Source organism: Scyliorhinus torazame, chromosome 4, assembly GCF_047496885.1.
Source record: "Scyliorhinus torazame isolate Kashiwa2021f chromosome 4, sScyTor2.1, whole genome shotgun sequence".
NCBI lineage: Eukaryota > Metazoa > Chordata > Chondrichthyes > Carcharhiniformes > Scyliorhinidae > Scyliorhinus > Scyliorhinus torazame.
Window position 1 is genome coordinate 204,103,478 of NC_092710.1, and position 27,909 is coordinate 204,131,386.

Here is a 27,909-nt window from a genome sequence, read left to right on the forward strand (position 1 = left end):
GTCGGCGCGGCGCCGTTGGGGTATGCGGCAACTCTCCGGCCCAGGCCGGCGCACGGTTTCTCCGGCCCGAATGGGCCGAGCGGCCGTCAACAAAAAGCCGAGTCCCACCAGCGCCTTTCTAACATCCTCTGAGGCGGCGGGACCTTGGCGTTGAAGGGTCCGGGGGCAGCCTGTGGGGGGGGGGGGAGGGGGGTCCGGCCCCGGGGGGGGGCCTCCGTAGTGGCCTTGCCCGTGATCGGGGCCCACCGATCAGTGGGCTGGTCTCTCTGCCACCCCCCGCAGCCTTCTTTCCTCCGCACCAGCTCCTGTAGCCCTGCGGCATTTGGCATCGGGGCCGCCGCAGGGAAGAAGGCCACTGCACATGCGCTAGTTGGCACCGGCCCAACTGCTCATGTGCACACCCTGTGGCACCGGGATCAGCAGCTATGCGCCGCAGAATGGGGTCACGGAACAGGCCCCGATGCCGGAGTAAAACACTCCTGTTTTTAATCCGGCGTCGGCACTTAGCCACCCGTTGGGAGAATCCCACCACATGTGTTGACTTACCAACTGCGTTGTTATCGAGTATACATACGGAACAGACAGCAGACAATTCCAATTACACTGCAAGTGCATTGAGAAGGTCGAAAAGGACAAGAAAACCACCTAACCGACTAAATTTGTAAAACACTAAGGACTGCAACTCTGTAATTGCAATTATGATATGTGATATAATATTATGCATGAACTATATGAACGCATTCTCATCAATGTATGTAAAAAAAATGTTAGAAAGAATTTCAAACATTTTTCACAAAGAAAGGGGGATGTGACATTATGTGAAATGTTAAGAATACAACGGGTTAATGCCATATCATAATTTACCACTAGATGGAGCTAGATGCAGAACTATATAAAGCAGTGACTCACAGACTTCAGGGAGCGAGCTGGAGGAGAGCGAGAGAGAGCAGTGAGAGAGAGTAGATAACAGTTATAGATAGACTGTAGAGACTAGTGTTAGTAGAGTTTAGATTGTAGATTACTAGATTATTGTTTACCATAGGAGTAAGTAGTGTAAATAAATGTTAGCTTTGTTAATTAACTTAGCTTCTGTGGTCTTTGTGAACACTACAACATCCATCCTGATGACAAGAATCACAAAGAACACCACACAAGGTGGGGGGGGGGGATGGGAACCAGAGAGTTGGCTTAGAAGGTGCAATAACTGAAGGGGAAATAGAGAACAGAAATAAGAGTCCAACATCACCCACAGGCAGAGCAAAAAAGGTGACAAGTGTGAGAAGGTAGGTGGTCAATGCAGGATTGAGGGTGTTGTACCTAAATGCGTGCACTATACGGAACAAGGTAAATGAGCTTGTTGCACACATTGAAATTGGCCGGTACGATGTTGTGGGCATCACAGAGACATGGCTGCAAGGGGATCAGGGCTGGGGTCTAAATATATAAAGATATGTGTCCTATCAAAAGGACAGGCAATTGGACAAAGGGGCGGGGTTGCATTGTGAGTAAGGAATTAAGTTAAATCGATAGCAAGGAGCGATACAGGATCAGAGGCATAGAATCTGTGTGGGTAGAGTTGAGGAATCGCAACTCCTGATGGGAGTTATGTACACGCCCCCTAGCAGTAGTCAGGATGTGGGGCAGAAAATCAATCAGGAGATAGAAAAGGCATTTAAGAAAGGCAATATTGCAATAATGTGGAGATACCAGCGTTGGACACCAGGTTAAAGTCCAACAGATTTGTTTTGAATCACTAGCTTTTGGAGCGCAGCTCCTTCCTCAGGTGAGTGAAGAGCTGGGTTCCACAAACACGTAAACGGACAAAGTCAGTGATGCAAGATGGTACTTTGAATGCGAGTCTTTGCAGGTAATTAAGTCCAGACGGTGCGACTGAAGAGAGGGATAATCACAGGTTAAAGAGGTGTGGATTGCCTCAAGCCAAGACAGTCGGTAGGATTTCGCAAGCCCAGGCCAGGTGGTGTGGTGTGAGTGAAATGGGACATGAATCCAAGGTCCCGGTTCAAGCCGTACCCATGCATGTGGAACTTGGCTATCAGTTTCTGCTCGGCGATTCTGCGTTGTCGCGCGTCCTGAAGGCCGCCTTGGAGAATGCCGACCCGAAGATCAGAGGCTGAATGTCCTTGACTGCTGACGTGTTCCCTGACTGGAAGGGAACATTCTTGCCTGGCGACTGTTGCATGATGTCCGTTCATCCGTTGTCACAGCATCTGCATGCTCACGGCAATGTACCAAGCCTCGGGACATCCTTTCCTACAGAGTATGAGGTAGACAACGTTGGCCAAATCGCACGAGTATGTACCACGTACCTGGTGGGTGGTGTTCTCATGTGTAATGGTGGTACCCATGTTGATGATGACCTGTCTTTCAGAGGTTGCCATGGCAGGGTTGTGAGGTGTTGTGGCCGTTGTTCTGAAGGCTGGGTAGTTTTCAGCAAACAATGGTCTGTTTAAGGTTGCACAGTTGTTTGAAGGCAAGTAGTGGGGGTGTGGGGTTGGCCTTGGCAAAATGTTCATCTTCATCAATGACGTGTTGAAGGTTGCGAAGAAGATGTTGTAGTTTCTCCGCTCCGGGGAAGTACTAGATGGCACAGGATACTCTGTCGGTTGTGTCCCTTGTTCGTTTTCTGAGGAGGTCAGTGCAGTTTTTTGTTGTGGTGCGTTGGAACTGTTGATCGATGAGTCGAGCGCCATATCCCGTTCTTCTGAGGATGTCTTTCTGTAGATGTCTGTTACGCTCCTCCACATCTGAGCAGATCTTGTGTATTTGGAGGGCTTGTCCATAGGGGATGGCTTCTTTAATGTGTTTGGGGTGGAAACTGGAGAAGTGGAGCATCGCGAGGTTATCCATGGGCTTGCGGTAAAGTGAAGTGCTGAGGTGACCGTCCTTGCTGGAGATACGTGTGTCCAAGAATGCAACCGATTCTGGAGAGTAGTCCATGGTGAGTCTGATGGTGGGATAGAACCTGTTGATGTCATTGTGCAGTCGTTTTAGTGATTCTTCGTGGGTCCAAAAGAAACAAATGTCATCGATGTATCTGGTGTATAGCGTCGGTTGAGGGTCCCGTGTGGTGAGATAGGTCTTGCTCGACCTTGTGCATGAAGATGTTGGCGTATTGAGGTGCGAATCGGGTCCCCATGGCTGTCCTATGTGTCTGGATGAAGAACTTGTTGTCGAAGGTGAAGACATTGTGATCCAGGACGAAGTGAATGAGTTGTAGAATTGCACATGGAGATTGGCAGTTGTCGGTGTTGAGTACTGAGGCTGTTGCAGCAATGCCGTCATCATGGGGGCTGCTGGTGTAGAGTGCTGAGACATCCATTGTGATGAGGAATGTTCCTGGTTCAACTGGTCCGTGGTTGCTGAGTTTCTGTAAGAAGTCCGTTGTGTCGCGACAGAAGCTAGGGTTCCTTGTACAATGGGTTTCAAGATGCCCTCGATGAAGCCAGAGAGGTTCTCACACAGGATCCAAATGCCTGATACGATAGGACGGGATTCATGTCTCATTACATTCACCCCTCACCATCAGGCCTGGGCATGTGAAATCCTACTGTCTAAGCTTGAGACAATTCACACCTCTTTAATCTGTGATTATCCGTCTCTCCAGTCACACCACCTGGACCTGTAAAGACTTAATTACCTGCAAAGACTAGCATTCAAAGTATCATCTTGCATCATTGCCTTTGTCTACATATTTGTTTGTGGAGCCCACCTGTTCACTCACTTGATGTAGGAGCTGCACTCTGAAAGCTAGTGATTCGAAACAAACATGTTGGACTTAAAGCTAGTGTTGTTAGACATCTTAATATTACAATAATCGTGGGAGACTTCAATATGCAGGTGGACTGGGAAAATCAGGTTGGTAGTGGATCCCAAGAAAAGGAATTTGTGGAATGTCTAAGAGATGTTTTTTTTGGAGCAGCTTGTGACAGAGCTTACTAGGGAACAGGCAATTCTGGATTGGGTGATGTGTAATGAGGCAGATTTGATTAGGGAATTTAAGGTGAAGGAACCCCTTAGGGAGCAGTGACCACAATATGATAGAATTTACTCTGCAGTTTGAGAGGGTATCAGATGTAACGGTATTACAATTAAATAAGGGTAACTACAAAGACAAGAGGGAGGAGCTGGTCAGAGGTGATTGAAAAAGGAGCCTAGCAGGAAGACAGTGGCAGGAGTTTTTTGGGGTTATTCAGGAGGCACAACAGAAATTCATCCCAAGGAGGAGGAAAGATGCTAAGGGGAGAACAAGGCATCCATGACTGATGAGGGAAGTCAAGGACAGCATAAAATGAAAGAAAAAGCATAAAAAGTGGCAAGGATTAGTGTAAAGCCACAGAATTGAGAAGCCATTAAAAGCGAGCAGAGGACAACTAAAAAAGCAAGAAGGGGGGAGAAGATGAAGTATGAGTGCAAGCTAGCTAGTAATATAAAGGAAGATAGGAAGAGTTTTTTTCAATATATAAAGGTAAGAGAGAGGCAAAAATAGATATTGAACCACTAGAAAATGAGGCTGGAGAAGTAATATAATATCAGCCATGATTGAATGGCGGAGCAGACTTGATGGGCCGAGTGGCCTAATTTTGCTCCTATGTCTTATGTTCTTATAGATACGGGGCCCAAAACTGCTCACAACACCCCAAATGGGGTTTGACCAGAGCCTTATACAGCCTCAGAAGTACATCCCTCGTCTTGTATTCTAGCCCTCTTGACATGAATGCTAACATTGCATTTGCATTCTGAACTGCTGACTGAACCTGCACATTAATATTAAGAGAATTGGAGGGCTTCCGGTGGTGACCATTCGATAGCTCCCGCCTGAAACAGACTTTCGGACCTTTGTTCCTGACTTTTCTCGGACTTTAGAGGATAGATCGATGTAGTGGACGATATTAAGAAGGATTCCCCCTCCGATGTATGGCTAATTGGACTAGAAGTGGCCGTGTGAAAAGACTCAGCCCGGATAGAGTGAAGCAGTTGGAGCTGGTACCACAGCGCAGCATGGCGGAGGGCCAGGACCAGGGAGCGGTGGCTCAGTGGTCTAAGGAGCAGCAGATGAAGTTCTTTGAGGACTGTTTCACTGAGATGAAAAAGGAAACGTTGGACCCGATCAAGGCTGCGATCGATCAAGTGGTATTGAATCAGGCGGCCCAAGGGAAAGCGATACAAGAAATTGAGCTGAAGTTGTCTAGCCAGGAGGACTATCTAACCGTGCTGAAGCACAAGGTGGAGGTGTTGGATGAGCGTCACAAGAGAATGCAGGAGAAGTAAAGGACCTGGAGAACAGGTCCAGGAGGCCGAACATAAGGATCGTTGGCCTCCCCGAAGGCATTGAGGGGTCGAATGCGGGAGCATATGTGTCGAGCATGCTGGAGACGCTGATGGAGCCCGGGATGTTTTCTCAGCCACTGGAAGTGGACGGAGCGCATCGAGCTCTCGCAAGGAAGCCTTAGGTGAATGACCCGCCGAGGGCCATGGTGGTGCGTTTCCACCGTTTTTCGGACAAAGAACTCGTCTTGCGGCGGGCCAAGAAGGAGCGGGGCAGCAGATGGGAGAATACTGAAGTACGCATCTACCAGGACCTGGGAGCGGAGCTGGCCAAGAGACGTGCTGAGTTTAACAGGGTGAAGGCGATCCTCTTCAAGAAGGGGGTGAAATTCAGGATGCTGTATCTAGCGCGGTTATGGGTTACACATGAAGACCGGACTTTTACTTTGAGGCACCGGATGATGTATGTTTTTTTTATCAAAAAAAAGAAGTTGGAAGCATCTTAAAGGACACTTAAGTCTTGAAGGAGTTATGTGGCGGCGGTTTGTTATTTTTGTAATTCTTGTATCGGTTTAAATAAGACTGTTCTGGGTTAAGTATGGGGCTGTGGTGGTGGTTTGAGGGTGCTTTGTTTTAGCAGAAATTGGATGCGGAGGGGGTAGGGGAGCCCCGAAGTTGGTGCTATTCTGTGGGAGGGTGGGTTTGGTTCCAAGCGATTGTTTTCTGCATTGGTTTATGTTAATTTCTTTTACTTGAGGTTGTTTACTTACTCGGGACTGAGATGTTGTTAAATGGTTTAAGCATGTCGGGAGAGCGGTTCGAATAATAGTGAGCCAGACTGTTTGGCATCAGGGGCGGGGGCTGTCGGGGCCAGCATGGGTCAGCTGATTCTCGGATGTGAGGTGGGGGGTGAACATGTGTTAAGCCGGTGTTTGACCTGGGGGGTTAGGTTTCGGGTGCTGGTGTGAGGGAGGGGGAGGCTGCTTCGCTGACAGGGGAGGAACGATTATCGGGGAACAAAAGGGAGGTCGAGGGCGGTGGCTGCTTGTGGGGCAGCTCGGGGAAGCGGGGGGCGCGGGCTCTGGGCTGGCCAAAAAAAGGTTATGGCTAGTCGGCGGGGGTGAGGGGGGAGGTGGTGGCAGCCCCCCATCTAGGCTGATTACGTGGAATGTGATAAACCGATACAAGAATTACAAAAATAACAAACCGCCGCCACATAACTCCTTCAAGAAGGAGAAGAGGCAGAGGTGGTGGTTGCGATGGACGCGGAGAAGGCTTTTGATTGGGTGGAGTGAGAATATCTTTGGGAGACGCTGGGAAGGTTTGGTGAGGGCTTCATCGACTAGGTGCGATTGCTCTACCAGGCGGCGGTAACGAGTGTGTGCACAAACCGGCTGAGGTCGGGGTACTTACGAGGCAGGGGTGCCCCCTCTTCCCATTGCTGTTCGCTCTGGCTATAGAGCCGTTGGCCATGGCGCTGAGAGCATCAAGGAAGTGGCAGGGGCTGACTTGGGGGTGGGGGTGGAGCACCGGGTTTCACTGTACGCGGACGATCTGCTCTTGTACATCTCGGACCCGGAGATGTACAAGAGGGGATGGGGGAGGTTCTGCAGACCTTGGGGGAATTTGGCAGGTTCTCAGCGTACAAATTGAACATGGGAAAAAGTGAATTGTTTGTTATCCAGGCAAGGAGGTAGGAGAGGAGACTGAAGGAGCTGCCACTCAGGACGGTAGAGAGGAACTTTCACTACCTGGGAATACAGGTGGCTTGGAAATGGGAGGTATTACACAGGCTCAACCTAACCCGGCTGGTGGAGCAAATGGAGGGGGACTTTAAAAGATGGGATATACTCCCGTTATCATTGGCGGGGAGGGTACAGACTGAAAATGACGGTCCTCCCCAGATTTTTGTTTGTCTTGAAGAGCCTCCCCATCTTCATCCCTAAGGCCTTTTTCAAGCGGGTAAACAAGTTTATTTCGGGCTTTGTATGGGCGAATACAACCCCGCAGGTGAAGAAAATGTTGTTGGAGTGCAGTCGGGGGGAGGGTGGGTTGGCGCTGCCGAACTTCTGCAACTACTACTGGGCGGCGAATATAGCGATCATTAGGAAGGGGTAATGTGGGAGGGGTCGGCATGGGAGCGGATGGAGGCGGCGTCATGCAAAGGCACCAGTTTTGGAGCACTGGTAATGGCATCTCTGCCGTTCTCGCCGGCCCGGTACTCCACTAGCCCGGTGGTTGTGGCGGCATTGAGGATCTGGGGCAATGGAGGAAGTATAAGAAGGTGGAGGGTGCGTCAGTCTGGATCCTGATTTACAATAACCACAGGTTCGTGCCGGGCAGGATAGATGTCGGGTTCCGAAGTTGGCAGATAGTAGGAATTAGACAGATGGGAGATCTATTCATAGATGGGAGTTTTCCCAGTCTGAAGGCGCTGGAGGACAGGTTCAAGCTGCCGCCGGGGAATGGTTTCAGATATTTACAAGTCCGGGACTTTTTGAGGAAACAGTTGTTGGCTTTCCCGCAGATGCCGCCACGGGAGATACAGGACAGGATCGTCTCTGGTATCTGGGTGGGGGAGGGGAAGGTGCGGACATCTATCAGGAGTTGTTGGAGGCGGAGGAGACCCCGGTGGAGGAACTGAAGGGCAAGTGGGAGGAGGAGCTAGGTGGGGAGTTAGAGGCGTGTCTGTGGGCGGGCGCCCTAAGCAAGGTTAATTCCTCCTCATCATGTGCCAGGCTCGATCTAACACAGTTTAAGGTGGTACACCGGGCACACATGACGGCAGCGAGGATGAGCAAGTTTTTCGGGGTAGAAGATAGATGTGCGACGTGTGCGGGAAGCCCAGAAAACCATGTCCATATGTTTTGGGCATGCCTGAAACTTGGAGGATTCTGGCAGGGGTTTGCCAAGGCAATGTCCAAGGTGCTAGGTACGCGGGTGGTGCCGAGTCCAGAGATGGCGATCTTTGGAGTGTCAGAAGACCAGGGAGTGAAAGAGGCCAACATTTTGGCCTTTGCCTCCCTGGTAGCCCGGAGACGGATCTTTTTAATGTGGAGGGACTTGAAGCCCCCAAGTATGGAGACTTGGGTCAGTGACATGGCTTGGATTCTCAAGCTGGAGAAAATAAGGTTTGCCTTGAGGGGGTCAATGCTGGGGTTCTCTCGGAGGTGGCAGCCATTCGTCGACTTTCTCGGGGAAAATTAAAATGTCAACAGAAGCATCATTCTGAAGGGGGGGAAGTGGGGGCGGGTAGGTGCAATATGGTTAAGGGATGTACAGAAAGGGTTGGGTGGGAAATGTCTAGTTTACCATGTTTATGTTATTATTGTTTTGTTTGTTATTGTTATAAAATTTTTGCAAATGCTTCAATAAAAATATTTTAAAAACAAAACATTAAGAGAATTGTGAACAAGGACTCCAAAGTCGCTTTGTGCTTCTGATTTCCTCAGCATTTCCCCATTTAGAAAATAGTCTTTGCCTAAATTCCTCCTTCCAAAGTGCATAACCTCACACGTTTCCACATTGTATTTCATTTGCCACTTCATTGCCCACTCTCCTAGCTTGTCCAAGTCCTTCTGCAGCCCCCTTGCTTCCTCAATACTACCTGTCCCTCTACAGATCTTTGTATCAACTGCAAACCTAGCAACAGTACCTTCAGTTCCTTCTTCCAGATCATTAATGTATGTTGTAAAAAGTTGTGGTCCCAGCATAGACCCCTGAGTCACCACTAGTCACCGGCTGCCATCCTGAACATCCTGAAAAAGACCCCTTTAACCCCAATCTTTGCCTTCTGCCAGCCAGCCAATCCTCTATCCATGCCAGGATTTTAACCTTAACACCATGGGCTCTTAACTTATTTAACATTCTCCTATACGGCACCTTGTCAAAGGCCTTCTGAAAATTCTGATATTTTTTTCAGCTGGATAGATTCTCCTGGTCCACGACATTCCCTTTCAGGTTCCCCTGGGTCGCCACCAACCTCTTGACGTTGGCCTCCTCTCTTGAGCTTCTACCATCTTTTCCATGCCATCGAGCATCGTTTGCATGGCGGCCAGCGCCACCGTCACCACCACCTTGACTGCCGTTTGAATTTCCGCCTTTATCTCGCCCTTCATCGTGGTTAGTTCTTTAGTTAGGAACATCTTCCAACCATCTCCTGGTGTGGGGGGTGGGGAGGGAGCCTGCTGTCTAGGTCGCCGGTCTACCTCTCTCTCGGGTGACCAGGGACCTCTCGCCTCATGGGTCCGCTGACCCACTTGCTCGCTTCTCCTACCCTTTGCTGCAGAGTCTGGCTTCCCTGCGGATTTCAAGCTTCCTGGCATTATTTTCCTCTCTGTTGTCTTTGTGGGTGAGGGGATGAATGAGTCCGATTTTCCGGGCTACATTTGGCCAAAAGTGTCTATTTTGCATTTTCCTGGAGGAGAGCCACCTGATGAGCAACTGGTCAGCACATCCCCATCACCAGAACTGGACCAGCCAAATGAGAAGATGAGAACCAATGTGCTGCGGGCAGAAGATGTAGAGAAGAACCATAAGCCTCAACCACACTGTCCAACAATCGCTGTCAGACATACAACCAGCAAAAACCAAGGTTTGAATCTGCAGTTTTCACCTGAAACACACAGCAGAAAGTTGATACTGGAGCAGGAGAGCAGTGGCCGCCAACCCGTCAAAGCACACAGCTCGTCAAACCACAAGAACGTACGGTATAAGACTAGAAAATTTGACACTAGTTAAGTTGGCACAGGTGCAGGCCACAGTTTAGCTATAGAGGCGAGGGCACAAATCTGTATGTACATTGTCAAATTAAATACCTGTCCACACTGCTACAACCTGCCTCGGTGCTCTGTCCGCTGAGTGTGAAGGGTGGACTGGTCTGGGCTGGCCAGAGACGTGGGGGAGGGAGGGTTTGAATGGGCGGATGTTGTGTGTGGCCCGGGCTCCGACCCCCCCCCCCCCCCCCCCCCCCCCCAACCGCCCCCACCACTATCACCCAGGGATTCAATGGTACTGTGTGATGGAATGGCCAACTCGTTGGGAGGAATCACCCTGGTGGACCGTGGAAGTGCTACTGTGGGCAGCAGTTAGACATTGTCGGGCACCAGAGCTCACTGCAGAGCAGGTTGTCATCATCCTCCATCCCATGGATCAGTCTCGCTGTTACTGCCAACCCAGGCCCCACACCCCGTAGTGCGGCAGGCATGTATCATGGAGGGAGTTGCAGGAGGGGGGGGGGTAGTGGGGGTGCACCTGGTCAGTCCCCCTCACCTTCCACAACCCCCCCCCACTTGGGTGAACCTGGAGGCAATCAAAGCGTCCCATGCACGTTGGCACTGGTGCACAAGTCGTGTAGCATCCCTTGACTGCCTGGGCCCTCTGTCCTGTCCATTTTCACCCTTGCATGCATCTTACTCATCGGACGAGGCCTGGTGTTGCATGCATTTTATTCATTAGATGAGACCTGGCCACAATGCGGGCAGCACTCTCAGCATCATACTGGAGGGCCCCTACAGAGCAGTCGAGGCACCTGAACCGCATCTTCAGAAAGCTGAAGCAACACTTGATCACACTCCTGATCGCTGTATGGACGTGGTTGTAGCGGGTTTCCGTGTCGGTCTGATGCCTCCAGATACGTGTCATCAGCCACGACACGAGTAGGTATTTCCTGTTGCAAAGGAGCCAACCCCCCAGCTGGGGGGGGGGGGGGTTCAGGAGGGGGGTCCTGGGCAGCCTGGTGGGCTCTGTCCACATGAAGTGGATGTAATGAGCCGCCTGGGCATAGGGTCTCCGTGACGGCACAGATGCACCTTGTCACCGAGGTCTGTGAGATCCCGGACAGGTCTCACTTGGTGCCTAGAAGGACCCTGTCACGTTAAGGTTCAGGGCAACCGTCACCTTGATGCCACCGGAAGCGGGTGCCCTCCCCCATTCCCCCGTGGTTCCAGGTGTGCCATCATCTGCCAGATATGTCGTACTGTCTCTCTGCTCAGTCGGAGTCTTTGGCATGCCCGGTCCGGCAGGTCCTTGAATGACAGGCGCTGCTGGTACACACAACACATCTTGCGGCACCTCCTTGGCACCTTCTCCTCCTCAGTCTTTTGGGCGGCTCGCTCTCCATCTTGGGAGGCTACCACCTGTCCTCTGTTGCACATTCCACAGCTGCACCCTTCGCTGGTGCATGCTCTGCCACTGCAACTTCCTCCTCCTTGAGCAGCTCCAGCTCAAATAGCCGCAGGGCATCCCCCAGGGCTGCGGCGACTAGCACAAAGGCCAACATTGTTGGTTGAATTCCAATATCCGTTGTCTGCAGGGGGTGAAAGAACGACATGTTAGCATGGTGCATACCACCGTGTCCAACCAGGTCCACCGGAATACATGGTGGCCCCGGTTGACACTGCAGGCTCTGCCACCACATGTTCCCCTCCTCATCTCCACACCCCTGGCCCAATCTGTGGCTGGCACCGTGGGAGCCTCTGGGCCTGCAGCCCGTCCCTGTGCCAGGAATACTGTTGGATGGCACTGCCCTCACCAGGGGCATGCATCACAGCCACCAGGGGATACTGTGGGCATTGTCCTGGGCGAGCCACCAGCGAGAGGCAGATGGGTGGGGGCACCCATACGACCGGTGTCACTCTGCAGGACCAGTGACCAAGATGAATGGTCAGTGGGGTGCGCAGCAAGGTGGCAGGACACATTAATGGCGATACTTTCTGGGCACTGCCCAGTCTCGTGGGGTGGTCACCCCGGGCACTCCGCCTGTTCCTCCGTCAATCCCCCCCCGGCCCTGACTTGCCGCCCCCCCACCCCAGCCAGCCTGGCAGCCCACAGTCATGCCTCTCTATGTCCTACCTCTTCCCTCTCTCCCTCATCAGCCATGACACCAGTTTCTCAATTTTTAAAAGCACAAGTGAACTGTGCCGTCGGGAACTCAGTTGCTGCCAAGTGAAATGGCAGCTGCCCCCCCCCCCCCCCCCCCTCCCCTCCTACCCCCATTCCAACCTCCAGTGGAGAGACCAGAAAATATTTGCTTTTCCCTAAATTCAATTTATATCCCAAAAATGTCCTGAACTTCTGCAGCAGCTCCATTACATTCCCTACCGATGTGTTCATTTCCGGAATATACAGCAACAGATCATTGGCATATAGGGACAGCCTGCATTCCACATCCATCCCCCCTCACTCTCCCCTTGCATAACCCCGAGCTCCTCAATGCAATGGCCAAGTACATGCAAACAGAAGGGAGGACATGGGACATCCCTGCCTCGTATCCCGGTGTAATGCAAAATGCCCTGAATTTGTTAGTGTGCACACTCACCATCGCCTCCTTATACAGCACCCACGCCACAAACTTCGGCCTAATCCCAAATCTCACCAATACTGCCATTAAATACCTCCACTGAACCCGATCAACACCTTTTCCATGTCCAGCATCACCACCACCTCCGCCTCCCTTCCTTTTGCCGGAGAAAGGACCACATTAAACAACTCCTCACATTCGAGAACAACTGTCTTCAGTTCATGAACCCTGTGTGGTCCTCCCCAATCACCTTCAGGAGATACCCTTCCAACCTTAACACCAACACCTTTGCCAGTATCTTCACGCCCACATTCAACAGAGATATGGGCCTATACGACCCATCTCCACCGGTTCCTTGTCCTTCTTTAACTACAGCGAGATGGAAGTCTGCCCAGTTAGTTGCGTTGCAATGATTGAGTCAGTGCACCAAAGAACGTTTAGTTCATTACTTAAATTATAATAACATGTATAGAATCATAGATTCATAGAATTTACAGTGCAGAAGGAGGCCATTCGGCCTATCAAGTTTGCACCGACCCACTTAAGCCCTCACTTTCACCCTATCCCCGTAACCCAATAGCCTCTCCTAACCTTTTTGGACACTAAGGGCAATTTATCATGACCAATCCACCTAACCAGTCCATCTTTGGACTGTGGGAGGAAACCGAAGCACCCGGAGAAAACCCACACAGACACGGGGAGAATGTGCAGACTCAGCACAGACAGTGGCCCAGTTGGAAATCGAACCTGGGACTCTGGCGCTGTGAAGCCACAGTGATAGCCACTGTGCTACCATGCTCCCACTGGATTGGATATGCCTGAAGTTGAAGGACTGGATGGGACATGCTTGAAGTTGTACTTCTGTACAAATTCCCTCCATTCTAACAGAAACATGGACCATTGTCATTCATGACAGCCTGTGGAATGCCATGAGCAAATATAACTTTAGTATGCATTACAACACACCTGGCTGATGAGCTGGGTAACTGTGCCACTTCAGGAAAATTGGAAAAGTAATCTACGACCAGTAAATACTCTTTCCCTTCCAGACAAAACAAGTCTATCACTACTTTCTGCCATGGATGTTACATATCTGAATTGGTTCTTTCATATGACTGTGTTGGAATTTGTGACATGTTGTGCATTCCTCTACCATCCTTTGAATATACTTGTTGATCCCTGGCCAATATATTGTGTCTTGTGCTCTCCTTTTACACTTTTCAATTCTGAGGTGGTCTTCATGAATTTTTTGTAAGATTTCGGCTCCCAGAGGTTGTGGTATTATTATTCTTTGTTGCCTTAATAGGAATCCTTTGGCTACACTTAGTTCTGCTTTGATGTTGTGGTACTTTGAGCATGACCCTTTTGCCTATCCCTCTTTGAGATTCTTCATTACCATCTGCAGAACTTCATCCTTTTTGGTTTCTGCCACTTTATGTTTCAATTTTTCATCAGATACCAGGAGTGTCTCTGTTTTCGGGTAGCACAATGGGTAGCATTGTTACTTCACAGCTCCAGGGTCCAAGATTTGATTCCCTGCTGGGTCACTGTCTGTGCAGAGTCTGCACATGCTTATCTGTCCATTCAAAAGTGTTCATCTTCTTGATAACTTCTCTCAGACACTTTGTCTTGGCTGACAAATTTGGAATAAGTTTGCCTATAAAGTTGATCATTCCTAATATTTCTTGTCTGACAGTTGTGGCATATTCATTATTGTCTGTATTTTCATTTGATCAGGTTTTACGCCTTGAGCAGACAACTTGGGCGAAATTCTCCGTTATCGGCGCGATGTCCGCCGACCGGCGCCAGAAACGGCGCAAATCCCACCTGCATCATGCCGCCCCAAACGTCGCAAAGTCTCCGGCCCGGAATGGGCTAGCAGCGACGTGACGCTCTCCGTTCTGGCTCATGTGGTTCACGCCGTGCGGCGTCATGCACGCCGCACGGCGTGACGGCTCATAAGGCCGCGCTGCTCCCCCCACCCGACCAGAAGACCCGACCGGATGGCCGCCCGCCGCTCAGCCCCGAGGTTCCAGTCCCGTGACATTGAGGCGCTCCTGGACGCAGTGGAGCAGAGGAGGGAGGCCCTGTATCCCGGACACGGCCGCAGAGTTGCCCCACGCCACAGCCGGCGTCTGTGGAGGGAGGTGGCAGAGGCCATCAGCGCTGTGGCCCTGACACCACGGACAGGCACCCAGTGCCACAAGAAGGTGAACGACCTTGTCAGAGCAGCCAGGGTGAGCCTCCCACCCCCCTGCCCGATATACATATCCCCCCTCCCCCATATCCCCCATAACCCCCCCTCCCCCATATCCCCTCCCCCATATCCCCCCTCCCCCATATCCCCCCTCCCCATATCCCCCATATCCCCCCTCCCCATATCCCCCCTCCCCATATCCCTCATATCCCCCTCCCCCATATCCCCTTCCCCATATCCCCCTCCCCATATCCCCTCCCCCATATCCACCTTCCCCCATTTCCCCAAGTGAATCCAGCCCTAACCTTAACCTCTGCAATACACGCGCAACCGATGGCGTGCATTCATATACCTGTCTAACACTGTTGCCTTTTACCCCTGCCACCCCCCCCCCCCCCCCCCCCGCCCCACAGGAGAAGCGCGCACACAACACCAGGAGATGGAGAGACCCGGACCCTCTGGCATGCGACGCCCGCAGGATGCCCCTTCGGAGACCACTGGAGATGGAGAGACCCGGACCCTCTGGCATGTGACGCCCGCAGGATGCCCCTTGGAGACCACTGGAGATGGAGAGACCTGGAGCAACAGGGAGACGACGCCCCCGTCTCGTGCGGGTGTGACGACGCAGGCGTGTGCCACCCAGCGACGAGAGGGGCAGCCACAGGCCCCCGTCACAGCCGAGCCACGAAACCACAACCCAGGACACCCCTACCCAGGACACCACTACCCGGGACACCACTACCCGGGACACCACTACCCGGGACAGCCCTACCCGGGACAGCACTACCCAGGAAGACAAAATACCGGACAGTGACACAGATTGGATGGGCAGAGACGAACCGCCACCCCAAAGTGCCATGGACTCAGAGTGGGACGAAGAGCACGACCCAACGCCACTGCTGTCACCAACACCCTTCACCATCGCAGAAACACTCACCTCGGTTGGGCACTTTAGTGATGAGGCGGCTGGTACACTCACTGGTGCGCACAACACAGCCGTCCCGGTACAGCAGGTGGAGGTAGGAGCAGCAGAGGGGCCGGGCGGTCGGAGGGCAGCCCAGCCCAAGTGAACATCTGCCGCCCAGATGGATCCCGGGTTCCTGCAGTTACCACACCCACACATAGATCCGATGCAACCACCGACCCGGAAACGAGCGAAGAGGGTGACGGCCGGCTTGCGGCAGCTGCAGTCGCAGGTGGAGGAGTCCACCCATGTCCAGGAGCTGGAAGTGGTGCCGGCCATGCGTGCCACCCAGGCCGACACCGCACGGGTGGCGTCCGCGGTGGAGGCAATGGGTGCGACGGTGTCAGACATGGGGAGCGGTTTACGAGGCCTGGGGCTTTCCGTGCAGGCGGCGTCTGTGGCCCAGGACATGGCTGCCCTCTCACAGGAGGCCATGAGCCAGCGCCAGCGCCAGATGGCAGAGGCGCTCAACGCCATGGCCCAGTCTCAGCAGGCCATGGCCCAGTCTCAGCAGGCCATGGCCCAGTCTCAGCAGGCCATGGCCCAGTCTCTGCAGGCCATCGCTGAGGGCATCGACGCCATTGGCCATGTGCTAGCCGGCGTTGCCCAGACACAGACAGGGATGGCCAACTCCCTGAGCTCCATGGCTGCAAACCTGCAGATCCTTGTCGATACCAGCACGGGCCTCCAGGACTGGCAGCGCCAGATGTCGGGGGGCGTCGAATGGCCAGTCCGTTCACATCCCCCACCCATGTAGAGGCCTGGGGGCCATCGGGCACCCCGAGGGAGGAGGAGGTGGTGTGGTCCGTCTCGGGTCCCGCTGTAGGGGAGGTCCCGGAACACAGCGACACCTTCGAGTCCCCCCCCCCCCCCTTCCGTCCCAGGTGCATCGGGTGGGCAACGGGCAGGACAGGCTGGCAGCTCGCCATCCCAGTCGCCCGGGCCGCAGCCTGGCCCACCTAGGCGAGGACGGCCCAGGAAACGGCCACCAAAGGGATCCCGTGTCAGAGGGCAGGAATCACAGGAGTCCACCTCCAGTTCTGCCGTACCCTCTGGGGAACCACGTAGACGTAGTCATAGGGTCCGTAAGGCCAAACAATTAGACACTGAGTAAGTTGGCACGGGTTCAGGGCACAGATGAGTTTTAGGAGCTAGGGCACGTGCATGAACTCCTTTGGTTATTAAAGTCAATGTTACACCTACAGAAGCTGCTTTTGTGCTCTGTCCAAAGCGTGCGGGAGTGTCATGTACGTTGAGCGCAAGTGTGTGTGTGAGGGGTGGTCTTACCTCAGCCCCAGATGAGTCTGCCCCCTTCCCCCTGGGCCTCCATCAACATCCCCCCGGGCAGAGGACGGGACCGTGCGCTGCAGTGTCACAGCCGCATGCAGGGATGGTCCGGGTGGATGGTGGTACTGTGGCCATGGGTCAGACATAGTCCAACGATGTGGAGCCAGGGACTCATCGCAGAGCGGGTTGTCATCATCCTCCATGGCCTGCAATAGACACGCGTCCACCGGCAACTGCGTGAGCCCGGCCGTTGTGCCGCAGGTGGATCGGCAATGGGGGGGTGGTGTGCATGCGGGTGGGGTTGGTGGGGTTGGGGAGGGGGGTGAGGGTGCTGGGTGGGTGGATGGGTGGGGGGTGTGGGTGGTCGGCTGTTGCCATGGTGTGCGGTCTGTGGCCATACTACCCGATTCCCACGCCCATCTAGTCAGTGAAGCGGGCGGCTATCAGCCTGCCCCGTGCCCGCTGGCCCAGCCGGTATCGGTGGACAGCCACCCGCCCGTGTCTAGCCCATCTGCCCTGACCATTGCCCCCATCCCCCTCATCTGGGGAGGACTGCGCCTCTTCCTGCTGCTCCTCCACTCCGCCCTCCTCTGCCTGTGGCACATCGCCCCTCTGCTGGGCTATATTGTGCAGGACGCAGCACACCACAATGATGCGGCCGACCCTATCTGACCGATACTGGAGGGCGCCCCCAGAGAGGTCCAGGCACCGGAAACGCATCTTCAGCACGCCAAAGCACCTCTCTATCACTCCCCTTGTCGCTACATGGGCAACATTGTAGCGGTTCTCCGCCTCATTGCGTGGCCTCCGTATAGGCGTCATCAGCCACGATTGCAATGGGTAGCCCCTGTCGCCCAGAAACCAGCCACTCAGCCGGGGATGGCGTCCCTCTTACATGCCGGGGATGTATGACCGTAACAAAACGTATGAGTCATGTACACTGCCCGGGTAACGGGCGCAGATGTGCAGGATCATCATGCGGTGGTCGCAGACCACCTGTATGTTCATCGAATAGGTCCCCTTCCTATTGGTGAACACGGCCCTGTTATCTGCAGGTGGCCGCACGGCGGCGTGCATCCCATCAATCGCGCCCTGGGCCATGGGGAACCCGGCCACGGCAGAGAAGCCCACGGCCCGGGCATCTTGGCTGGCCCGGTCCACAGGGAAGCGGATGTAGCGGTGCGCCATGACATTTCGGGCGTCTGTCACTGCCCGGATGCACCGGTGCATCGATGTCTACGATATGTCGGACAGATCCCCACTTGGTGCCTGGAATGACACCGTTGCATAAAAGTTCAGGGCCACCGTAACCTTGACGGACACGGGGAGAGGGTGTCCCCCGCCAGTGCCACGCGGTGACAGATGTGCCAGATGTGTGCCACGGTTTCCATGCTCATCCGCAGTCTCCTCCTGCATTCCCGGTCCGCGAGGTCCTGGTATGACAGCCGGGGCCGGTACACACGGGGCGTCCTCGGGTGCCTCCGTTGCCGTGGGGCCACGACGTCCTCCTCCCCCTCCTCGTCCTGTCAGTCAGGTGTCCCTCCAGCCTGGTCGGCTGCTGCCTGACCCTCTGCGGCAGCCTGCGCCGCCTCTCTGGCACGCTCCTCCTCCTCCTCCTCATCCAGGGCAACATGGACATTAGCGGCTGCCGCCACGGCGGCCAACATCACTGGATGATCGGTAAACATGACGGCCTGGGGGGGGTGGGGGTGGGGAATGATGACATGTCATCATTGCCCATACCCCCTCCTCCCCCCAGCCAGGTGGCATGGACCACATGGGTCCGACTGTGGAGGCTGGCACCTGGCCAGGTGGACCAACTGACTTGCCCCCCCCCCCCCCCCCCCCGACGTCCCTCCACGGCACGGACCCCGTCCCCCTCCCCGGCACGGACCCCGTCCCCCTCCCCGGCAGGGACCCCGTCCCCCTCCCTGGCACGGACCCCCGTCCCCTTCCCCGGCACGGACCCCCGGCCCCCTCCCCCTCCCCGGCACGGACCCCGTCCCCCTCCCCCTCCCCGGCACGGACCCCCATCCCCCTCCCCGGCACGGATCCCCGGCCCCCTCCCTGGCACGGACCCCCGTCCCCCTCCCCGGCACGGACCCCCCCGGCCCCCTCCCCCTCCCCCTCCCCAGCACGGACCCCGTCCCCCTCCCAGCACGGACCCCGTCCCCCTCCCCCTCCCCGCCACGGACCCCCGGCCCCCTCCCCGGCACGGCCCCCCGTCCCCCTCCCCGGCACGGACCCCCAGCCCCCTCCCCCTCCCCGGCACGTACCCCGTCCCCCTCCCCCTCCCCGGCACGGACCCCGTCCCCCTTCCCGGCATGGACCCCCCACCTCCCCGGCAGTCATGTCCCCAGCACTCACCCCCCCTCCCGGCACTCCCCCGGAGCCCAGCCCACTCTAACCACCCCCCACCCCCCCCCCCCCCCGCCGCACACACACACACACAACCCTACACACACCTCTCCCCCACACATACAGACTGCGGCCACGCCATCGCCTCTCCAGCGCCCAACCCCCCAGGCCGTCACCCACCTCCACGCTGGTCGGCGGAAACCTTGAGCACTGGTCGACGCCGATTGAAAGGTAGTTTGATTTACGCTGACGTGACCCGTGATCACATCGGCGGGACTTTGGCCCATCCGGACGGGAGAATATCGGCAGCCCCAAAATCCATTGCCTTGCGCCCACTCGTGCCATTCTCCGAGGTGTGCGGCGCGATTGACGCCCCGGTGGGGAGTCGGAGAATCTCGCCCATGATTTCTTGAACTCCAAATTGACACTTGTCTTTGTTCAACTTTAGCCCATACTTCTTAGCACGATGCAGTACTTTGATGCATCGGTCGTTGCGTTCTTCCTTTATAGAACCCCATTTGTGAACATATACACAAACTCCTTGAGTACCGTCCACAATGTGCTCCATTGCCCTATGAAAGATTTCAGATGTGGATATTATCCCAAAAGGCATTTGAAGAAAACAGAAGCGCCCAAATTGCAGGGGTGCAATTTGCTGCAGCGATTCAACCGTTCCCAAGGGGCTAGCACGGGTGGATCGGGAAACTCATCATGCTGTTCCGTGAATGACGCGACAGCGGGGCTGCACATAAACAAATCTCTCTCTCACGCACACAAGCATCGCAGCCAACAATGCCGCAAGGAGGGCAGTTTCACGATTCCGGGATGCTGAACTGGAGACCCTACTTGACTCCGTGGAGGAGGGGAGGCTGAGATGCATCGTTTGCCGTGCCTGGGCAGAGGTGGCAACCGCCGTCAGCGACATGGGGGTGGTGGCCCGGACTGCAGACCAGTGTAGAAAAAAACTGCACAACCTCCTCAGGGTGAGTACCCAGCGCTGGGCCCCTGGCACTAACCCTACCCCCCCCCACACACACATGTGACCCTCCCCCTCCCCCAGGGGGGACGGTGGGACCCCCACCCTGACCTACATGGCTGCACCCACCCATGCCAGCCGCAATGGCTGTGCACCCTGGCCACTGATGCCATCAGATACCCAACCCCTGGGCTGCATGCGTCGGGCCGAATAACACTGTTGCTGTTTGCACCCCCCAGGACAAGGCTGCGCACAACTGCCGGAAGAGGCAGAAGACCGGAGGGGGATCACCAGACCTGCGTCCCCTCACTGTGCCCAAGCAGAGGGCACTAGACATTGTCGGCGGGCCGGAGGAGAGGGAGGTCGCCGGCGCAGAGGTCAGCGGCGTGCCACGAAGAGAGACCCCCCCCTGCCTGGTTGTGGGTCCTCACGATAAATGTGTGCCCACCACAACCACCCCTCACCCCACACCCCTCAGCCCCTCAGCCCACACCCCTCACTCCCTCACCCCTCTCACCCCACCCCTTCACCCCCTTACCACTCACCCCCCACACCCCTCACTCCCTAACTCCTCACTCCCTCACCCCACACCCCTCACCCCTCACCCCACACCCCCACACCCCCTCACCCCACACCCCCTCACCCCTCATTCCCTCACCCCACACCCCTCACCCCACACCCCTCACCCCACACCCCTCACCCCCTCACCCCACATCCCCTCACTCCACACCCCTCACTCCCTCACCCCTCACCCCACACACCTCACTCCCTCATTCCTCTCACCCCACCCCTTCACCCCCTCACCACTCACCCCCCAGACCCCTCACTCCCTCACCCCTCACTCCCTCACCCCACACCCCTCACCCCAAATCCCTCACCCCCTCACCCCTCTCACCCCATCCCTTCACCTCCTCACCACTCATCCCCCACACCGCACACCCCTCACGCCTCACTCCCTCACCCCACAACCCTCACCCCACACCCCACACCCCCTCACTCCCTCACCCCGCTCACCCCACCCCTTCACCCCCTCACACCCCACCCTTCACCCCCTCACCCCTCATCCCCCACACCCCTCACCCAACACCCCTCACCCCATACAGCATACCCCTCACCCCTCACCCCCCACACCCCTCACCCTCACTTACGCACCCCACACCCCGTACCCCACACCCCAAAACCCTCACTCCACATCCTTCATCCCAGCCCTCGCCACTTCATGCCTCACCCCCATCTAACCATACATGCCGTCTTGTGTCTTACAGGACCAGCCAGGGATGGGCCGGCCCATCCGGGAACCCATGCCCCTAGCGAATGCCAGAGCCGGTGCCACCTCAGACAGCCAAGCACCGATGGGGCTAGCAGCCGGAAAACCAGCCCTCTGCCCGAGACTACCCAGGACACCACCACCAGGCCACCACGACCCAGGACACCATGATCAAACTATTCGGAAGGACAGAGTGGATGGTAAGGGAGGTGATGTAGCTCTGTTATTTAAGGATGGCATCCGGGCAATAGTAAGGGATGACATCGGTGCTATGGAGGATAATGTTGAATCTATTTGGGTGGAAATCAGAAATAGTAAGGCGAAAAAGTCAATGATAGGAGTAGTCTATAGGCCACCAAATAGTAACATTATGGTGGGGCAGGCAATAAACAAAGAAATAACTGATACATGTAGAAATGGTACAGCAGTTATCAGGCGGGATTTTAATCGACATGTCGATTGATTTAACAGGTCGGTCAAGGCAGCCTTGAGAAGGAGTTTATAGAATGTATCCACGATAGTTTCCTAGAACAGTATGTAATGGAACCTACGAGGGAACAAACGGTCCTAGATCTGGTCCTGTGTAATGAGACAGGATTGATTAATGATCTCACAGTTAGGGATCCTCTCAGAAGGAGCGATCACAATATGGTGGAATTTAAAATACAGATGGAGGGTGAGAAGGTAAAATCAAACACTAGTGTTTTGTGCTTAAACAAAGGAGATTACAATGGGATGAGAGAACAGCAAGCTAAGGTAGACTGGGAGCAAAGACTTTATGGTGAAACAGTTGAGGAACAGTGGAGAACCTTCCAAGCAATTTTTCACAGTGCTCAGCAAAGGTTTATACCAATAAAAAGGAAGGACGGTAGAAAGAGAGAAAATCGACCGTGGATATCTAAGGAAATAAGGGAGAGTATCAAATTGAAGAAAAAAGCATACAAAGTGGCAAAGATTAGTGGGAGACTAGAGGACTGGGAAATCTTTAGGGGGCAACAGAAAGCTACTAAAAAAAGCTATAAAGAAGAGTAAGATAGATTGTGGGAGTAAACTTGCTCAGAAAATAAAAACAGATCGTAAAAGTTTCTACAAATGTATAAAACAAAAAAGAGTGGCTAAGGTAAATATTGGTCCTTTCGAGGATGAGAAGGGAGATTTAATAATGGGAGATGAGGAAATGGCTGAGGAACTGAACAGGTTTTTTAGGTTGGTCTTCACAGTGGAAGACACAAATAACATGCCAGTGACTGATCGAAATGAGGCTATGAAAGGTGAGGACCTTGAGATGATTATTATCACTATGGAGGTAGTGATGGGCAAGCTAATGGGGCTAAAGGGGACAAGTGTCCTGGCCCTGATGGAATGCATCCCAGAGTGCTAAAAGAGATGGCTAGGGAAATTGCAAATGCATTGGTGATAATTTACCAAAATTCTCTAGACTCTGGGATGGTCCCGGCGTATTGGAAATTACCAAACGTGACACCACTGTTTACAAAAGGATAATTATAGGCCAATGAGCTTAACTTCGGTAGTAGGGAAGATGCTGGAATCTATCATCAAGGAAGAAGTAGCGTGGCATCTGGATGGAAATTTTCCCATTGGGCAGACACAGCATGGGTTCATAAGGAGCAGGTCGTGCCTAACTAATTTAGTGGAATTTTTTGAGGACATTACCAGAGCGGTAGATAACGGGGAGCCAATGGATGTGGTATATCTGGATTTCCAGAAAGCCTTTGACAAGGTGCCACACAAAAGGTTGCTGCATAAGATAAAGATGCATGGCATTAAGGGTAAAGTAGTAGCATGGATGGAGGATTGGTTAATTAATAGAAAGCAAAGTGTGGGGACTAATGGGTGTTTCTCTGGTTGGCAATCAGTAGCTAGTGGTGTCCCTCAGGGATCAGTGTTGGGCCCACAATTGATGAGTGGTAAAGCAAAAAGTGCAGAGGATACCGGAAGTCTGCAGAGGGATTTGGATAGGTTAAGTGAATGGGCTAGGGTCTGGCAGATGGAATACAATGTTGACAAATGTGAGGTTATCCATTTTGGTAGGAATGACAGCAAAAGGGATTATTATTTAAATGATGAAATATTAAAACATGCTGCTGTGCAGAGAGACCTGGGTGTGCTCGTGCATGAGTCACAAAAAAGTTGGATTACAGGTGCAACAGGTGATTAAGAAGGCAAATGGAATTTTGTCCTTCATTGCTCGAGGGATGGAGTTTAAGACTAGGGAGGTTATGCTGCAATTGTATAACGTGTTAGTGAGGCCACACCTGGAGTATTGTGTTCAGTTTTGGTCTCCTTATCTGAGAAAGGACGTACTGGCACTGGAGGGTGTGCAGAGGAGATTCACTAGGTTAATCCCAGAGCTGAAGAGGTTCTATTACGAGGAGAAGTTGAGTAGGCTGGAACTGTACTCGTTGAAATTTAGAAGGATGAGGGGGGATCTTATAGAAACATATAAAATTATGAAGGGAATAGCTAGGACAGATGCGGGTAGGTTGTTTCCACTGGCGGGTGAAAGCAGAACTAGGGGGCATAGCCTCAAAATAAGGGGAAGTAGATTTAGGACTGAGTTTAGAAGGAACTTCTTCACCCAAAGAGTTGTGAATTTATGGAATTCCTTGCCCAGTGAAGCAGTTGAGGCTCCTTCATTAAATGTTTTTAAGATAAAGATAGATAATTTTTTGAAGAATAAAGGGATTAAGGGTTGTGGTGTTCGGGCCGGAAAGTGGAGCTGAATCCACAAAAGATCTGCCATGATCTCATTGAATGGCGGAGCAGGCTCGAGGGGCCATATGGCCTACTCCTGCTCCTAGTTCTTATGTTCTTATGACCCAGGACACCATGATCCAGGACACCACAAACCTGGAGGCCCCGGAGTTGATGAGGACACTGACTTTCCGTCACATTTATCTCCAACACTCTCCACCATCTCAGAGACTATCACTTCCGTTGGGCAGACTAGTAAAGAGGCTTCTGGGACACTCACTGGTGCGCACCACACAGTCGGTCCAGTACAGCAGGTGGAGGTAGGAGCAGCTGAGGGGCCGGACGGTCAGAGCGCAGGCCGGCCCCAGTAACCAGCTGCTGCCCTGATGGGTCCTAGGCTCCTTGAACATCCAGTCCCACCCACAGTGCAGGTTCAGGCAGAGACCCAGGGACTAGAGGAGGAGATGACGGCCAGCCTCCAGCACCTGCTGATGCAGGTGGACAAATCCATCCAACTGCAGGAGTAGGGAGTGATGCCGGTCATGCGTGTCACTCAGGCCGAAACAGCACGGGTGGAGTCCGTGGTGGAGGCAATAGGGACGACGGTGTCGGACATGGGTCAGTGTGCAAGACCTGGGGCATTCTGTGCAGGTGGGGACCGTGGCCCAGGACAGGACTGCCCACTCACAGGCAACCATGTGCCAGAGCCAACTGAAAATTGCAGCAGCGCTCCTCAGCAGGTCATTGCTGAGAGCATCAGTGGCATTGTACAAGTGCTGGCCGGCATCTCACAGACACAGAGGGTAGTGGTCCAGTCCCAGAGGGAGGTGGCCCATTCCCAGAGGGAGATGCCCCACTCCCTGTGCTCCATGGCCGCTAACATTGAAACCCTTGTCGAGACCAGAGCAGGCATCCAGGACTGGCAGCGCCAGGTTTTGGGGAAGCTTTGGTGGATGGCTCCATTCGCACCCCTGTCACATGGAGAAGCCCTGGAGCCATTGGGCACTCCGTGGGAGGAGGAAGTGATAGCGCCCATGCCGGTGACCCCTGCAGGGGAGGTCCCAGAACAACACAGCACCTTGGACCACCCCTCTCCTGTCCCTGGTACATTTGTGGGCAGAGGGCAGAACAGGACGGCACCATGCCATTAGGACGTCCGAGGAGCAGCTGGGCCAATACAAGCCGGGCCGCCCCAGGAGACATACGCCAACGGGGACCCTCGTCGCAGGGCAGGGGTCACAGCAGTCCCCCTCCACTCCTGCTGTACCATCTGGGGAACCATCCAGGCGCAGTGTTAGGGCACGTAAGGCCAGAAAGTTAGACACCAGTTAAGTTGGCACGGGTGCAGGGCACAGTTTAGTTATAGGGGCTATGGCACAGACTGTATATACCTCTTCACATTAAACACATGTTATCACCATTGAAACCTGCCTCTGTGCTCTGTCTTGTGGGTGTGGGGGTGGAATGGTCAGTGTTGGCCACTGGGAGTGAGGGGTGGTGGACGGGTGAGGCCCAGTGGGTGGACTGTGCAGCACCTCCCCCCCTCCCTCAACCATCCCCATCACCCCAACCCAGCGATTCGACAGGGCCATGTAATGGACTGGCCAGCTCGCATGCAGGGATCACCCAGATTGAAGGTGTTACTGTAGGCTTGAGGAAGGTGCTACTGTGGGCATGAGTCAGCCATTGTCTAACGATGCAGAGCACGGAGCTCATCGTAGAGCGGGCGGTCATTATCCTCCATCACATGGACCAGACGCGCTGTCACTGGCAACCCAGTGCCCCAGCTCGTAGTGCCGCAGGTTTATATAACGGACGGGGGTGTGCATTTGGGTGTTTTGGCGGTGTGGGGGTGAGGGTGTATTGGTGTTATCGGAGGTGAGGGTGTATCGGTGGTGTGGGAGGTGATGGTCACAGATCACAGATTGTGCCAGGATGAAAGAGTTGTGTACACCGCCTGGGCGCAGACGTGCAGGATCCTCATCTAGTGGTCACAGACCTCCTGAACGTCCATGGAGTGGTACCCTATTCACCGACATGCACCCCATCTATCACCCCTTTGACCCGGGGCATCCCGGTGACGGCAACGAACCCCACTGCTCAGTCATCCTGGTGGGCGCGGACCACAGGGGACTGAATGTACCGGTCCGCCATGGCATACAGGGCATCCGTAATGGCGTGTATGCACCTGTGCGCCAATGCCTGGGAGATGCCGGACAGGTCCCCACCGGGCGACTGGAAAGACCAAGTCGCATAGAAGTTGAGGGCCACCTTCACCTTGACGGCCACCGGTAGCAGGTGTCCTCCCCCATTCCTTTGCGGTGCCAGGTGTGCCACCATGTGGCAGATACGTCAGACAGTCTCCCGGCTCATCCGCAGTCTCCTCCTGCACGCCTGGTCCGGGAGGTCCTCAAAGGAGATGTGGCGCCAGTACATGCGGGGCCTCATACGGCGCCTCCTTGGCACAACCTCCTCCTCATCCTTCTTGTCCTGTTGGGCAGCCGACCCCCGTGCCTGAGTGGTTGCCCCTCTGAGCCCGCTCCTCTGCTGCAGACTCCGCCTCCTCTCTGAGCCGCCCCCGCTACCACAGGGCTGCATGCAGGGCAGGGGCCGCTCCTACGGCAGCTAACATCGCAGGTTTATGACCAAACATAATTATCTACAGGGGGTGCGTGAGGGGAAAACATGACATCATGACGCATACACTTGTGCATACCCAAGTACCATGGGCTACATGGTGGTCCCTGTTGTCACCACACGCCCCAGCCACGCATGCCCCCCCCCCCACCCCCGCACCCCAGCCCAATAAGTGCCCCCAGTCCTGGCGGCCATCTCTGCTGCCAGGGCTACTGTTTGGTGGCACCGCCATCACTGGGGGCTGCCATCGATGTGGCCCTGGGTGGTCCACCGGTGGGTTGTGCCGGTTGGAAGGGTGACCCACCCATACGAGGGGGGCACTCACCCATACGGCCATTCTCGTGTCGTCTACCCAGGGGCTGGGATGGGTGGCCAACAAGATGGCCGCCGTAATGGGGCTCGGTGCGTGGGCACTGCCCCTGTCATGTCGGGTGCTCCCCAGCTGCTTGGCCTGTCCCCCCCACTTCCACTCCCCACCCATGGCCCTGGCTGTCCCCACCCCCACCCCCGCAGTAAGCACGGCTGGTGTCCAATACGGGAGCCTGCAGTCCCCCCTCGCCACCTCCTACCTCCTCTCGCAGCCGCTTCAGCCAGCACACCAGCTTCATGATTTCTAAATGGTGGTTAGAAACACGCCGTTGGGAAGTCGGTCCCTCCAGGGCGCAAAAGCGCTGAGGACCCGGAGAATTGGTCGTCAGGGCAGATAATGAGATGCATACTGTACTTCCGGGCCGCCCAGCGCGATTTCGTCGAGTAGGGGGGTCCGAAGAATTCCGAATCAGCGAGAAAACCGCCGTCAAGCCTTATTTCGTCGTTGGAGCCTATTCTCCGGCCAGTCGCGTTTCGTGATTTCGGCGTGATGTCACAGAGAATCCAGCCCACAATACTTTGTACTCTCTTCATCCAATTTGAGTTGCCAAGA

The 27,909-nt window shown here is 54.5% G+C and overlaps 1 protein-coding gene across 1 annotated transcript in view; it reads left to right on the forward strand.

Annotated features, from left to right (window-relative positions):
* LOC140410702 (adhesion G-protein coupled receptor F1-like) overlaps nt 1–27,909 on the forward strand; it is a 540,253-nt gene that overhangs the window by 255,983 nt on the left and 256,361 nt on the right. The gene's annotated exons all lie outside the window — the stretch shown is intronic.